Consider the following 14,928-nt stretch of genomic DNA (forward strand, 5'->3'; position numbering starts at 1 on the left):
TAAAGGTTTATCTTTTTAATGTTAAAGATAATAAAAGCACACGAACAAACATTTGGAAAACAGAGGACGATCCCTTATACTAATCCCACGCTGCTAATACAACCACTGGTAAAAGTATGATTTGGGGAATATAAGGGTCTTTGGGATGATTGAGGAACCCATGTGATGTGTTCAGTATTTCATTCCTGGTTCAACTTTGGGGCCTGGCCTGGTCTCAGAGGCAAGAGTGAGGTGGTAGAGAGCGATTCTGGCGCCAGACAAACCAGGCTGGAATCCTGCCCTATTCGTTTAAGAAGGGTGTGATCCTAGGCAAGTGACTTAGCTTCTCTGAGCCTCAGTTTTTTTATGATGGTACCCATTTCATTGGTCCGTGATGAGCCTGAATGAGACGGAGCTGAGCAAATATTGGTCCTCTTCTCACTCTCTTGCCTTAGCCGCTGCCTAAGCACAGCCACACACCGCTGACACTGGCTGCACTCCATGCCCTGAATCCTCCAGGGAGAGAATGTGAATGGTCCAACCCTGAGCCACCAATGGTATATCGAGACAGGGAGACACCTCCATACAGGAAAGGCTACAAGTTATGGTGTGGAGGTGGGGTGGACACGTGTTCTCTCTGTCCACACACCTTAGGAGGGGTCTGGGGTCAATGCAAGTGTCTTGGGAATGAATCTCCTGTTTCCTCCTGCATTCTCCCCGCCCCATAGGCTCCTTTGAAGGCAGGTCCCCTGATGGACATCACACCCTTTCCCGGAGCCCTTGCTGTGCGGGCTCACAGCACCACCCTTGTTACCAGAGAAACTGGACTTATGGTGTCTCACTGACTGCATCCTGCTCTGTGCCTGTTCACCATGTGTCATCCTTCTCTGTCTCCAGGGAACTCGACTGATGCTGGAAGAAGCAATTTGCATATAGCCAAGATGAGGACGTGACCATCTGGGAAGTTCGGGGGCTTCCCAATCTGCCACAAGCCCAGCTGAAGGCACATCCATCCCTAGGACACGTAACCCCTTATTCAACACCGTCCTATGCTGGGACGTGAGCAGGACGCAAGGATCCTAAGATGTGAACAGGAGATGCTGCACCTCACACTCAGTCCCAAAACGATGTGCAGGAGGGGCTGGAGGCTCATCTCGGCCCAGAGAGGGGACCTGCTTGCCAGAGGTCACACAGAGAGCCGAGGGGCAGAGCTGGGCCTTGAACCCAGGTCTCCTGACTCTAAGATGAGTGCTCATCACTGGGGAGGAGTTGATAGAGGCCAGGAGAGGGTGTGTGCCAGACATCGGGGTCTCAGGTTCTCCATCCCAGGCCCTCCCACACTCCTGACACCTTCCCTGCCCAGCCCTCTCCCACAGATCTATCTTATTATCGTGGTGATGCCAGTATGAGTGCCAGAAAGAAGGGTGGGTGCCTGCCGAGCCCTAATATAGTGGGATGAATGGTGGTCCACCAGAACCTCAGAATGTGACAGGATTTGAAAAGGTGTCTTTGTGAATGTTATTACTAAGTTAAGGATCTCAAGATGAGATCATCCTGGATTGAGATAGGCCCTAAATCCAATATGAGTGTCCTTATAAGGGACAGAAAAGCGGAAGACACAGAACATAAGGCAGAAGGCTACATGAAAACAGTGGCAGAGAATGGAGTTATGCCACCACAAGCCAAGGAACACCAAGGATTTTCAGCAGCCACCAGCAGCCAGGAGAGAGGCATGAAACAACTCCCCCTCAGAGTCTCCAGAAGGAACCAACCCTGCAGACAGTTTGATTTTGGATTTCTGGCCTCAAACACCATGAAACACATTTCTGTAGTTGTAAGCCACCCAGGGCGTGGCAATGTGTTACAGCAGCCCTAGGAAATCAATACACAGGGGATACCCCCCCCCCCGCCCCCAGGGGCAGGGTGTCAGCCAGGCCTGTCACTCCCTCCTGCGTGGGCTTGGCCACCCGCAGGACCCCAGGGTTGCAGGTCCTCACTGAAGAGGTGGGAATGAGCCCCTCCCATCCTGCCTGCCTTTCGCTCAGACATAAACACTAAAGGAGGAGAAAGAGAAACAAAGCCAAATGCTGGCTAAAGGCAGTGAAGACAGATCTTATTCAGCAACCACTGCAGTAGGAGAAGAGACTTCAGGGTACAGCTGAGCTCAACCACTCTGAGTAGAGGTGACTGGGCATCTTAAAGGGAGAATGAGGGAGTAGGGAGGGGGACTGAGCAGAGGCTGGAGCTGAGTCAGGGAAGAGAACTGCGAAAGCGAAAGCGGGGATGGTCAATGTGATTAGGCCTCTGGGTTGGCTGACTGGGCTTATGGAAGTAAGCTCCTACCTTCCCCCGAGGACAGGAAGACGGTGCCTAACTGGAGGTGTTGACTGGAAAAACGGTACGATTTTTGGCAGCCTTGAGCTTTCCCAGGCAGGAGCTTAAAGGGGAGCTGGGCTGTCCCAGGAATGAGGCCTTGAGCTGTCAGGAGCCAAGTTTCTCCGTGTGTGTGTGTGTGTGTGTGTGTGTGTGTGTGTGTGTGTGGTGTGAAATTGTGCTTAGCTTAGAGTCCTCGGTTCTTACAGGTCCAGGTTGAGGCCCATTGAGAAGAGGGCTGAGAGGAGTCTGAATTTGGTCAGAGTGTCTGTCAAGCAGACAGGGGCAGATTTGAGTCCTGCCCTTCTAGGGTGCAGTTCTGGTGGGGAAGACAGACAGGTCAGCCAGCCTCAAGGAGAGTGTGGGGTGATGAGGAAAATGCGGGAGGAGTGGGCACACAGAGGAGGGTCACCTGAGCCGTCAGGGGGTGGGGCCGTCTGGGAAGGAGGCGGAGTCCACATTGTATCTGAAGGTGGTAGAGGAGGAGGTGGAGGGGAGGGCGGCCTGGGGAACAACAAGCAGAAGAGCCAGTGTCCGGAATGTGGAATTAGGGGAGGTGGGCGGGGCCTGCAGTGGAAGATGGGGCGAGAGCTGACAAAAGGAGGCAGGTGGAGTTGTACCAAAGTTCGGGCCCCTGGCCCAGCTGGGGCTGAGGGTGAGATCTGGATAGACATGTTAAGAGCATTCTAGGCGATTCTAAGATGCAGCCATGCTTCAGACCTCACTGCTTTAGCCTCCCTGCAGGAGCAGCAGAGAGGGACAAGATCAGATCTCTTATTTAGAGGACCACCAGGCAGAAGTTGGGATATCCTCGTTGAAGTTTCTAGCAATAACACAGGATTGAAGAGAAGGAGCCTGGTCCAGGGCAGTGGGTGTGGGAGAGGTGAGGGTGTCCAGAGATATTTAAGGGAGAATTGGCAGCATTTGGTGACAGATGGCAGGTTCTTGTGAAGGTGAGGTAACACCAGATTTCTGTGTGGACAGCTGGCTGCACGGTCACTGAGATGGGGAATAACACTAGCTAGGGGAGCAAGGAGTGACAGTTTGAGGGTGTTTGTTTTGCCCTGAGAGGTACCATTCAATGACACAGATATGGAGCCAAGGGAAGAATCTGACCTGGAGTTGAAGCTGCTGCAATTGCCAGCATGTGGGCAGCAGTTAGAAGGCATAGCATCTGAGACAGAGCCCTGGGGTCCATTATTTGAGAGATGGGCTGTCAGCAGTTGAAAGACTGGCCAGAGAGGCAGGAGGAATATCAGGAGAGGGGGTGCAGCTGGGAGACAAAGCAAGGGAGAGTTTCAAGAAGGAGGGACTGGTCCCCAGCACCCTAAGTTGCCAAGCGGTCAAGTAGGATGAGGCTGAAAGGCATCCAGTGGATCTGGAGGAACAAGAAACCTAGGGTGGGCCGGTGGGGCTGGCTGTCCTCCTCCAGCCCCCACCTCCCAGCCCCCAGGCCGAGGCTTGCCCCCTGTTTGCAGTCCGAGGCAGCCCTGGTGTCAGGGTAAAAGGCGGCTCCCCAGCAGAATGTCAGTGTTCAGCTGACTTTAAAATGGAAACCTGACATTTTAGGTCTCTTCTCCTTTCCTTAGTAAGAGGGAATAGGAATGTTTCCCTCATCTTCCCCATCCTTCTCCTTGAGGGAAGCCTGATTAACTGCAGCAACGTTTCATTCCAGTACAGCACACACACCGAAAAGTTCACAAAAGCTAAAGTGCAGCTTCACACACTTTCACTCTATACACCCATGGACTCACCCAGAGGAGTTAAACCCCACATCATCGGCCCCAGAAACTCTCCTGTGCTCCCCCTCTAGGCTCTACCAGCCACGGGTAGCCATTATGCCGACTTCCAACAATGTAGATGAGTTTTTTCAGTGTTCTTTTAAACTTTTTCTTCGTTGATTTTTTTTGTTTTTTATAAACAGACAATGCATTCATTCATAAGTTTAAAAACCAAAACAATATCAAAGAATGTACACTTGGAGAAGTTTTGTTTCCATCCCTGTCCCTTTCCATTCCCCCTACCCAATAGGTCAGGGGTTGGCAAACTTTTTCTGAAAAGGGCCAAGTAATAAGTATTTTAGGCTTGCAGGCCCTGTGGTCTCTTGCAATTTGCGGGGGAGGAAGAAACGTTCCTCTACCCTTCCAGTTCTTCCACCTAGTCTAATAATTAAATCAACATGAGACAGATTAACAAGAGAAAAATAACCAAATTTAATTATATACATACTTACGGCAGCCCCAATACATGAGAAAGTCAGAACCCCCCCATACGTGAGAGGTTCAGAAACAGAAAGGGAAAATGAGGTGTATACGGCATTCTGAGCTGAGGATCAGGTGAGACATTTGAGGCTTCAGAGGGGAAGAAGGTCATTTGCAGGATGATAAAAAGAGCAGATGTTCCGTAATTAGGAATTTGTCCTACCCTATAGATAGGTCATGAGACGTTATTTTTGGTGATAACTCTTATTATGGGCAAGGCCCCCAATTTAGATTCTGCAAGGGGGAGGTAAAAGTTTTTCATGGGCCTGCAGGGTCTTAATTGCCTTCAACTCAAAATAATCTGCGTGCCAACGTGGCACATCTTGGGGAGGCCTATTCTGAACCCCTTCAAACGACTCAATTCTGCCAATGTCATACAAAAGCAACCACAGAATTAGATGCATGTGCTCTTCTGCATCTGGCCAATTTCACTCAATGTCATGTTTCTGAGATTCCTCCTTTTGGTGGGGTGGATTCTGCTTTACTTCTCCAATCTCCCATTGATGGGCATTTGGGTCATTCCAGTTTGGGACTTTTCTGAACAGTGCAACTCTGAGCAGCCCTGCCCATGTCTGCTGGTAGACAAATGCTCACATTTCTGCTGGGTGTGCACCCAGGAGGGGTATCGCTGGGTCAGAGGTTGAGCGCTCTGTTTTTAGGTTGTAAATGAATGGCTTCCTTTTTAGGTTTCATGAGCTGTCCAGGCTGAATGTGAGGATCAAGACAGGATTTGGGGTGAGTGGTGAAGTGACAAAGAGGATGAGGGGGCAGGGCCCGGGGGCAGCCTTCAGGAGGCAGGAGCAGTCAGTGGGTGGGGAATTGGTCATGCAGTGGATCAGAAGAGACCTTACCTGGGGACCACCCCTGTCTTCCCACTTGTAGGACCTTATTCCACTGTCCTTGCTGAGAGTGCGGGGGAGGGCTCTGTCTCAAAGCTTTCTTGATCCTGATTTCCAGTAGAGTCAACCAGGGAGCTTTCAAAACTCCCAATGTCCTGTCTCCGTTCCTGGGGGTTCTGACTCAGTTGGTCTGGAATGAAGCTCAGGCTCTACTAGCTTTTAAAGACTCTCCAGGAGATTCCACAGGCAACCATGGCAGGGGGCCACTGGGCCTCATGTGGTAGTGGTCCCTGAGATTACAGGTGGTCCCCAAGAGCCTAACTGTCCAGTGAAGACCACATGCCCACTGGCAAGCTTTGTGTCAGGCAGGGATCCCAGTTGCAAACAACACAGATGAACTTGAGCAAATGCATGCTGAAAAAGGACCTCACTGCAAGGGTGTGAGGCTGGTCTCGGAATCTGCTGAGACTGAGCTGGGGAGGAACCCAGGGAGGGCAGCCGGGCCCAGAGGCCCCAAGGGTACTTGCTCCTTTTGCAGCCCTCTCAGCTGCCTGCCCATTTCTGACTGCAGCTCTCCTGCAGCCATCATGAATCTTTTCTGGCTGAGCTAGACCCTGGGCCGGGCACTGACACGGCCATGCTTAGGGCCTGCACATGAGCAGCCCTCAAAAGAAAAAGGGTGCTGGGGTGCAGAGCAGCCATAGTATTAGGGTGGACGTGGGGTGGGGAATGCCCTATACCTGTTCTAGGTGGGGCTAAACTGGGCAGGATGGATACTCCCCAAGTGGATGATGGTCAGTGACTCCCCACCATTTCTTTTCTCACCTTCCTCTCCAGTGGCCCAGATTTTGCAGCCAGCACTAAGAGCCCCAGAAACATGGAACCAAGTAAGCTCTTGGCTGGGCCACTTGGGTCCAGCAGCATCGAGACTAACCTAGCAATTCTTTGGCCCCTTCCCTAAACTGTCCTGCTCTTCTCACCAACAGTTTGGGCAATGCCCCTTCTTGCTGTGGTCACTGTTGGCATTTTCTGGCTGGGGTAACAGTCTCTCTGTGAACTGGCTTTGAGATCATTCAGGGTAGAGCAGGGTTTCCAGAGCCCTCTGAGTCTCCAGAAGGAGGATGAGATATGTCAGGCCCCCTGTGAGTCCCCAGCAAAACCCCTGGGAGCCCAGGTGCCCCTTGGACATCTGGGGTCTGCAGGAAGAGAGGGGCAAGCAGGTGGGCGTGTGTGTGTGGGGGTTGCTGTGGAGCAGCTTCCCCTCTGCCTTCAGCTGCCTGGGACACTCCCCTCACTTCCCTCCCCCTCACTGGAGCTCAGGTGCGGGGAGCAATCTCTGAATCCATGGAAACCACAGAGGAGGCTGGAAATCTGGAGGGAGGAGGTGGCTGAGTGCAGCTGTCTTACAAATCCTGGGGAAGGGGAGGGGGGAGATTCCCTTCCTTGATGAAAAGCCTAAAACACCATTTCCCTCTGACTGGCAGCCACTTCACCAAAGGATGGGCACCCATTTATCTCCAGGGCCGAGACATGATGGAGGATCCTTTCTTTGGAAGGGGCTAGCAGACTCCGGGGTGGGGGGCAAGTGTCAGGGTATGGGGAGAGGAGGTGGGGAGGTGGGGAGGATTGTGAGTCAGGTAGTGGTTGGTGTGTGGAGGTGGGGGTCGGGTGGGTGGGTCTTGTGGGGATTGCAGGGACGGGCTCTGAAGCTGGGAGGTTGGGAAATGGGGGTCAGTAGTGGAGAGAGGCAGAGTTTGGGAGGTAAGGGTCAGGATTTGGGAAGTCAAGGGTGGGGGCAGGGTGGGGAGGTGGGCCTGGCCACACAGGCTCCGGGCTCCCATGATCCAGGGTTGTCTCCCCACAACTAGCCTCTCTGCACTGCTCTGGAGCACTCTGTGATCCGTGTAAATAATAACCAAGCTTTTTCCTTTAACACGCCAACTAACCAACCTCCCTTCCATTCCAGGAGCTGGGAAAGCCAGTGGCAGGGACAGGTCAGAATGTGGGTGCAGGGGCGGCTGGAGGTGGCTCCAGTAGATTCTGGGGCCAGATGCTGGGCCAGCTCCCCAATAGGCAAAGGGAGTCCCACGCGTGGCTAGTTTCCTAAGACTGAGATTTTCTTCTGTAAAGTGGTTTTATTTATTTCTTAGTTACACATAGGCATGATTATATTCTCTTAAAAAAAAAAAAAGGAAATCATAAGATAAAGGTACATCCCCTTCAAGTTTCCTCACACTACCCTTTCCCATCCCTGAACACCTCACTTGGTTTATTTTCTTCCAGACCTTTTAAGCGCTTTTACAGCATAAACATGTGTACATAGAGAATTCGTAGAGCTGCCTATTGTTCTGAGGGTTGTAAACATTAATGATGTAACACAGTAAGGACACACCATCTTCAACTTTTCATTCAACAACGTGCTGTCGAGATGTCTCCATGTTGACACCCGTAGAACGAGGACATTCCTTTCAGCTGGTCTCACCACACGGGAGCAGACAACAGGTCACGTATCAATGAATAATGCACAGATCGCTTCCAGCTTTCACCATCACAAAGAATGCTGCTCCTCGTACTCTGGAGGCCGAGTTTCTTCAGGGTAGGTGACGAGAATTGAAATGACTGGTCAGAAGGCTTAGTTTTTTTTTGGTTTGTTTTAACATTTTTGGGTTTAAATAGATATTTCCAAAGTAAGCGTTCCCGTGTATTTTCCCACAGCCTTATACCATTTAGTCTCAGTAAGCTTTTACTCATGTCATTGTTGGGGTGGGAGTGATAGCCAGCAGGGGCTGGGGCTCGGTGGGTCCCATGGGTCCCCTGGTCAGGCCGGTGAGCTTTCCTGATTGGACCGTGGAGAGAGTGGAAGGAGTGGGCCTCACAGGGAAAAGGCCTTGGGCATAAAGAGCCCTTACTGGGAGGAGGGGAGAGAATAAATGTGTGTGTGTGTGTTGGGGGGGGGGGGCGGGGCAGGCATTGACTGCTCAAGACTGATGCCCAGCGCTCATGTTTCATCCCTGGAGAGGCAGCTGACAGGGCCTGGCCTCGTAGTGTAAGTGAGCTGAAGGCATGAGAGAGGTTGAGCTGCCTTGGGTGGCTGTCCACACAATGAACCCCAAGCCTGGCGACACACCACAGGTAGCTAGAGTGCTGGTTAAAAATCCAGGTGCCTGAGCCACACGTCAGCCCACCAACTCAGGATCTCTGAGAGCAAGAGCTGGGCCACATGTGCCCATCCCCACCCTGAAAACCACACAGAAGTTTGGAGCTTGTCCCTCTGCTGGGTGGGCCTTCCCCCAAGGACTCAGACCCCCTCAGAAAGGGCCCTTAGTCTTCACATAGCAAGTCTCCCCTGGTGACAGATGGGACAAAGTACACACTTGGTGCCAGATCCAAAGCTAAAAATGGTTTTCCGAGCAGCCAATTCTGCAGCTGAGAGTTTAGGGAACATCCACAAAGATGCTGTGAGCTCTTCTCAGACCAGTTTCAGCTTTATTCTCCCTCAGGGAGAGGTGGTGCCTGGTGGAGACTATAGGTCTCTTTTCCCAGATTCCTATAAAGAAAGGTCTGGTGCGCACCCCCAATGGGCAGTGGTGCTGAGGCTCTCACCGAGCAGGGAGCTGGGAGGGGCCTCGTGCTGGGCAGGCACCTGGTCCTGCGGGCAAATGTGTGGTCTGGGAACTGAAACGAGATGCCTCTTCAGAGGGGCTGCGTGTGCAGAAGCTCCTGCTTGGAGTTTCCACTGTGAAATGATTTTCAGTAAATTCTCCCTCAAGCCCTAAACATTGATCACTGAAGTCTGGAAATAAAATTGTGATTTTTCCCAAAGACTGTTTGAACTGAATGTCCAGAGAGGATGGAGAGGGGAGTGAGACCCCTGCTTGCTCACCGTGCCGCTGGCGAACTTGGTGTCTGATTCAGAGATTGTACTACCCTCTGGACTGAGCACAGCAGTGGCAACTTCTTGGGTATCAGTCTTTTTAAAAACGCTCAGGATATAATGGCCAGCACTTGGATGTGGGGTGGAGGCTCAGCTTGGACAGCTCCAGCCTTGGACTTGGGCAGGCATCTCTGCAACAACTCAAGAAGGTGTTTTGCCTTAGGAAGAGGAGCAACACTCTACTCTCCCGCTATGTTCTGCTTCCCACGAGGTTTGGGTCTGTCTGAGCAAGGCTAGCCTAGGGGTGAACTCCCGGCTTATGTCAGCTCTCAGTTACTTATCCACGCCCCCCAGTACAAGCCCAGGCCATCAGTACCCCATGCCGTCAGTACCCCATGCCAGCCTTGCTTTGGTGTGTGACAGGCCAAGTCCCCAGGCCAGGCTCACCAGCTTTCGATACACATAAGTCTCCATCAACATAATCATTTGGACTTATGGCTCCAGCCTCATCCGTATGACAGGCGTCCTCCAGTCCCCTCAAAAGTCTTTTCTAGGTATTCCTGGGGCTCCCCAGAAGGATTCTTATAGAAATTCAGAGTCCTCCCACTTCCTGTGTTTCAAATCTGCTGCCTAAGAAGACCCAGCAGCAGGGCAGCTATGCGTGTGTGTGATAGGGGCTGTCTCTCAGGGGCCCCCAAGGCAGTGGAACCACATGGTGCTGAGAAAAAAATCAAGGTCCGTGCAGCCTTCTCGGAGCTGAAGCCAGGCTGTGCTCTAGGCAGAGGTGAGATGAAGGTCACACTTTCTCCTCAGGGCCCTACAGCAGTGCTGCTGGCACCTTGCACCTTCCCCAGTTCCTTGTGAAAACAGCTGTGGGGGAGAAAGAAACTTTCTTCTACCCTCCTAACATTCTTTAAGCTGGTCTGATAACTAAATCAACATGAGACTGATTAACCAGAGAAAATAACCAGATTTCATTATATACATTCTTATGGGAACCTCACATACATGACACAGTCAGAGACCCCACATATATGACAGGTTCAGAGAGAGAAGGTAAAATGGGGTATACATGACATTCTGAGCTCACGGTTAAGGTAAGGCACCTGGAGGCTTTAAAGGGAAGGAAGGTCATGCGTAGGATGATAAGAGCAGATGTTCAGTAATTAGGAGCTTATCCTGTCCTATAGATAGGTCATAAAAAGTTATTTCTGGTAATAACTCTTTTTATGGGCAAGGTCCCTAATTAAATTCTTCAAGGGAGAGGTGAAAGTTTCTCGTGAGCCTTCAGGGTCTCTCCATTTCCATCAGCTCAAAATAATTCACATGCCAAAGTGATATATCTTGGGGAGGTCTATTCTGCACCCCTGCACAGCCCCTGTGGTGTCTGCCCCCAGCGTCCTCTCTGGGGTGGTAGTCCCAGGCTCTCCTCCTTCTGCTCTGCACCTGGCACAACAAACAACCCAATGTAATGGCTCATGGTGTGATCAAAAAAATACAGTGAATGTTTAAATTTTAAAAAGTAAAAGACACATTGCCATTAATCCCCCTCAAAATATTCCCCCTCGCTTCGAATACACTTATCCTATTGTTCGTGCCACTTTCTGAAGCAGTGCTGGAAGTTCTCTTTCATGAGTGTCTTTAATTGTGCTGTCGTGGCTGCCTCAACGTCCTGAATCATTTTGACTTTGGGGAAGAGCCAGAAGTCTCACATTGCCAGATCCAGTGAATAAAGTGGATGAGGACACACCGTAATGTTTTTATTTGACAGAAATTGTCATATACCAGAAGCGATGTGTGACACGGAGTGTTGTCATGATGGAGGATGATTTATGGCACACTTTTTTTTTTTTTAATTAAAGCTTATTGGGGTGACAATTATTAGTAAAGTTACATCGTTTCAGGTGTACAGCTCTGTAATGATTTATGGCACACTTTAAAACACACCTCTCAACTGTAGCTTACACCTGACTGACTGCCCCGAACAAGTTGAAACTTGTTACACGCAGAGTTACTAAGGTTCGACGCACCACTTCCCATACTGAAAATCCTGCCTTTCTGTTGGATGGCACTCGGCAGCAGCATTCACCGTATCTTGAGATCACATCTTGTAGCTCAGGATTCTGGGGGCCAACTCTGCTGGTCTCTACTGGACTCATTCATGGGTCTGCGGTCAGCCGTCAGGTTGGCCAGAGGCTGATAATCTAGGCTGGCATCACCTGTGTGTCTGATGGTTGGCAGGCTGTTGAAGAGGCGTCTTATACTCTAGGCGTCTTATACTACTGGTAGGCTAGCAAGGGCCTCTTCACTTGGGCAGGGCTCCCAAGCATGGCCAGAGCGTCAGCCCCAGGGGCTGAACACCTTCTAGGACCTCTACTTTTGCTAATGTCCCATTATTCAAAGTGAGTCATGTGGTCACCCCGATTCAGGGGCTGGTGAAATAGACTCCACTTCTGAATGGGAGGGGCTGCAACATCACAAAACAAGGATATGGACACAGCAGGGAGAAGAATTTGAGGCCAATTTTGCAATCTATTATATGTCCCTAACCCCTCTCACAAACCTCCTTGCAGACCTTCTTCCCTATGTGCAAATTCACACCTATATGCAGAGCCCTGTGGGCTGAAGCTCCAGGCTGGGCCAGAGCCCCTAGATGCAGCTAGGACCCTCCCTCCAACGCCCACCCCCTACTCTGCAGCCTTCTTTACTCACTCTTGTTTCTTTTTAGCAGCTCTTCATTTGCCTGATCGCCAGCTCACATGCAGGGAGCCCCAGGGCTGGCTTGAGGTGGTCAGGCAGCCCCCAGACCCTGTCAGTCCTCTTGAAGGGAGTGCTCGCTGACCACTTTGGCTTAGGGTAATGGACCCACCCCTTTGTGTCAAAGTTGCTTTGTAGGTGGGCAGAGCTGAGAGTGACCTCACAGGGAATCTCTCTTACCTCCACACCTTGGGATTAAGGGTCCTGGTCCTTTCCCGCTGCCCTACTTCTCATATGACCACTAAAGTAAGGATGACGGTCATCACGAGCCGGGGCTGTGCTAAGTGTCTCATGGGACCATCCCATCCAAGCTCCTCATCACAGTATGTGGGATTTCATGAAGGACTGAAAGCATCCTCCTTAAAATGCCAGTCTGGCATGAACCCATGAGAGGGGTGGTTGTGTATGTCAGCAGGAACATCAGAGACACTCAGTAGCTTAGAGCTGGGCAGAGGGAGAGTCCCTCCCCTCAGGGAGGTTTCTTTCCAGGACACGAGGCACAGAACGAAATTCCCCTGCTCTGGGATTTTGCACTCGCACTTTTGAAATTAGGAGTTTCATTGTTTTTCACCAAGATCTTGAAATGTGGTAATAAAGTTACACCAATGAATAGTCCTGCACAACATGGGGAATTTAATAATGGTGAAAGCAATAAAAGTAATTATCACCTACCCAACCTGGCCAGCCCACTCCACGTGCGCGGGAGAAAAACATTTCAGAACTTTATTTCCTACATTGAATGTCGATAATTGGATGTATTTATAAGTCTCTCTGGAAGAAAACAGCTTGTGATTTCAAGATGAGAAAACAGTCCTCCAAACAGTGAAAAACAATATATTCCCCATTTTCACACACACACACACACACACACACACACACACACACACACACACACAAAGAGCTTGTTTCTGTTGATGTTTTTAAGGTGCTGTTGGAATGATTTGCCTTTCTGAAGGCACCGTTCCATTTCTCATCTTGAATTGCCTCGTAGACTCTGGCTAAGCACTCAGCAGGGACCACTTCATCTGAGGCAGTGACGGGGCTTCCTAGGGAGGGCCCCTGGGCTGCTGCCCGCCTCTCTCCTGCAGAAAGATGGAGACCCAGGCCGGCTGGGCAGAGGGAAGAAGGGCAGGAGGAATGTGATATGATATGGGGCTCCTCTGGGGGGCTAACGGTTGGTACTTACAGCTGTGGTGTGGTCCTGGAGGAAGGAGCAGGGCACGCTGGTCTTAGGACTGGGAGAACTATGGCTGTCACTGCTGACATTGCAGAGGCTGAAGGCTGGGATCTGCCAGAGCCATGATGGAGAGGCAGCTTCCCAGGCATTTCATTTCCATCACGCTCCTTCCTTTCCCGCTTGGGAAGAGGTTGGGCTAGAATATGCCACCCCCACCCCCATCTGACAGTCCACACACCCACACCCCTCTATCTTTCTGTTCAGTCTATTTGGTGCTGGTTTTCTGAGTCCAGTCTTTCATTTTCAGCAAAAGTAAACAAGCAATCACAAAAACCCCAAATGACAAACCCTGTGAGGTTTCACCACCTGAGGCTGGGGCCCCCATGAGGTTGGTACAGAGTTTCTTGCTGGCTCTTTTCAGATCTCTCTTCAACCCTCCTGAGCTCTCCCACCCAAGACATAGGCCTGGATCCCACTGCTTTCCTGCTCAGAATCCCTCACAACTCCCCACTCATCATAGGAGGAAATAGGAACATGCACTCCTGCTCTCAGGCCTCCCGGATGGGGACTCCTTGGGGACAAAACTGAGGGCTCCTCTTCTGCCCCCACATCTTCAGGGCAGGGTCTAGGCACTAACCCCTCACAGAGTGGGTAGTCACAGAGTGGCTCCATGGGGGACAGCTCAGTAGCCAGGGGGAGAGTCAGCATGCACGCCACCTCCAGTATGGTCCCACGGAGACTTCCAGAAGACCAGAGTCCTTGGTGTGCAGCAGAGAATGGATGGGGCCCAAGTTATGGCTCTTCCAGGGACACCCCTGCGAGGCCCCAAGGGTGGCTCATGACTCAGAGTCTGGCGGGTTGCCACCTCTGGGCCTGCCATCTCCAGGCAGCCAGCTGTGAGTGTGTCCAGGGAGCTGCAAGAACATGTGTCTAAATTGAGGGGTGTGGGCAGAGCAGGGAAACCTGGCAGGATACAGTATCACAGGGACAAAGGGAGCCACGGGAGCTCAAAGGAGGCCTTCTGGGGACCAAGTTTCTATTGGGTCTCTGGCTAGGGCAGGGCACATCTGGAGAGTTATGATGCTCTGGCTGCTGGGTTCGCTGAGCAGAAACACCTCGAGCCACTTGTAGGTCACTAGAGGGGACGCCGTTTCAGCCAAGGGCCTGTGACCTCGAAGGTGACACCACATGAGGCCTGAGTGTGCTGCCTGGTGCTCTCTCTTGCTGATTTACACACTCTCGCTCCAACTCTCTAAAATCAATCTTTCCCCAATTGCCTTCTGGCTCCCAGCAGTGTCCAGGGTCTGCCCTGCATGAGTAACTACGCAATCTTCTCCCACTCTCAGGGCCACTTCTGCTGGAGCCCCTGCCAGAGCTCTAATGGGGAGGGGGAAGGTGGGGGGAGAAAACCCTGCCAAAGCCTCTGATAGGGAGAGGTGAAGGGTGGGGGCAGCCCTCTGTGCCAGGCGCATGTAACACTGGCAGGACAGGCCCATAGTCCAGACGGGCCTAGGTGGGTAGGCGTCATGGGCTGGGCCTCCCTATTACTGCTCACAAACAAGGGTGCTTCACTCAGTTGGTAGGTGCCCTCTCCCTATTAGTTTGTGGATGTTTAGGATAATTCTTTTTCATATTAAACACTCAGAGTTGGCAGCTAGCTTAATTTTG

Source organism: Rhinolophus sinicus, linkage group LG11, assembly GCF_036562045.2.
Source record: "Rhinolophus sinicus isolate RSC01 linkage group LG11, ASM3656204v1, whole genome shotgun sequence".
NCBI lineage: Eukaryota > Metazoa > Chordata > Mammalia > Chiroptera > Rhinolophidae > Rhinolophus > Rhinolophus sinicus.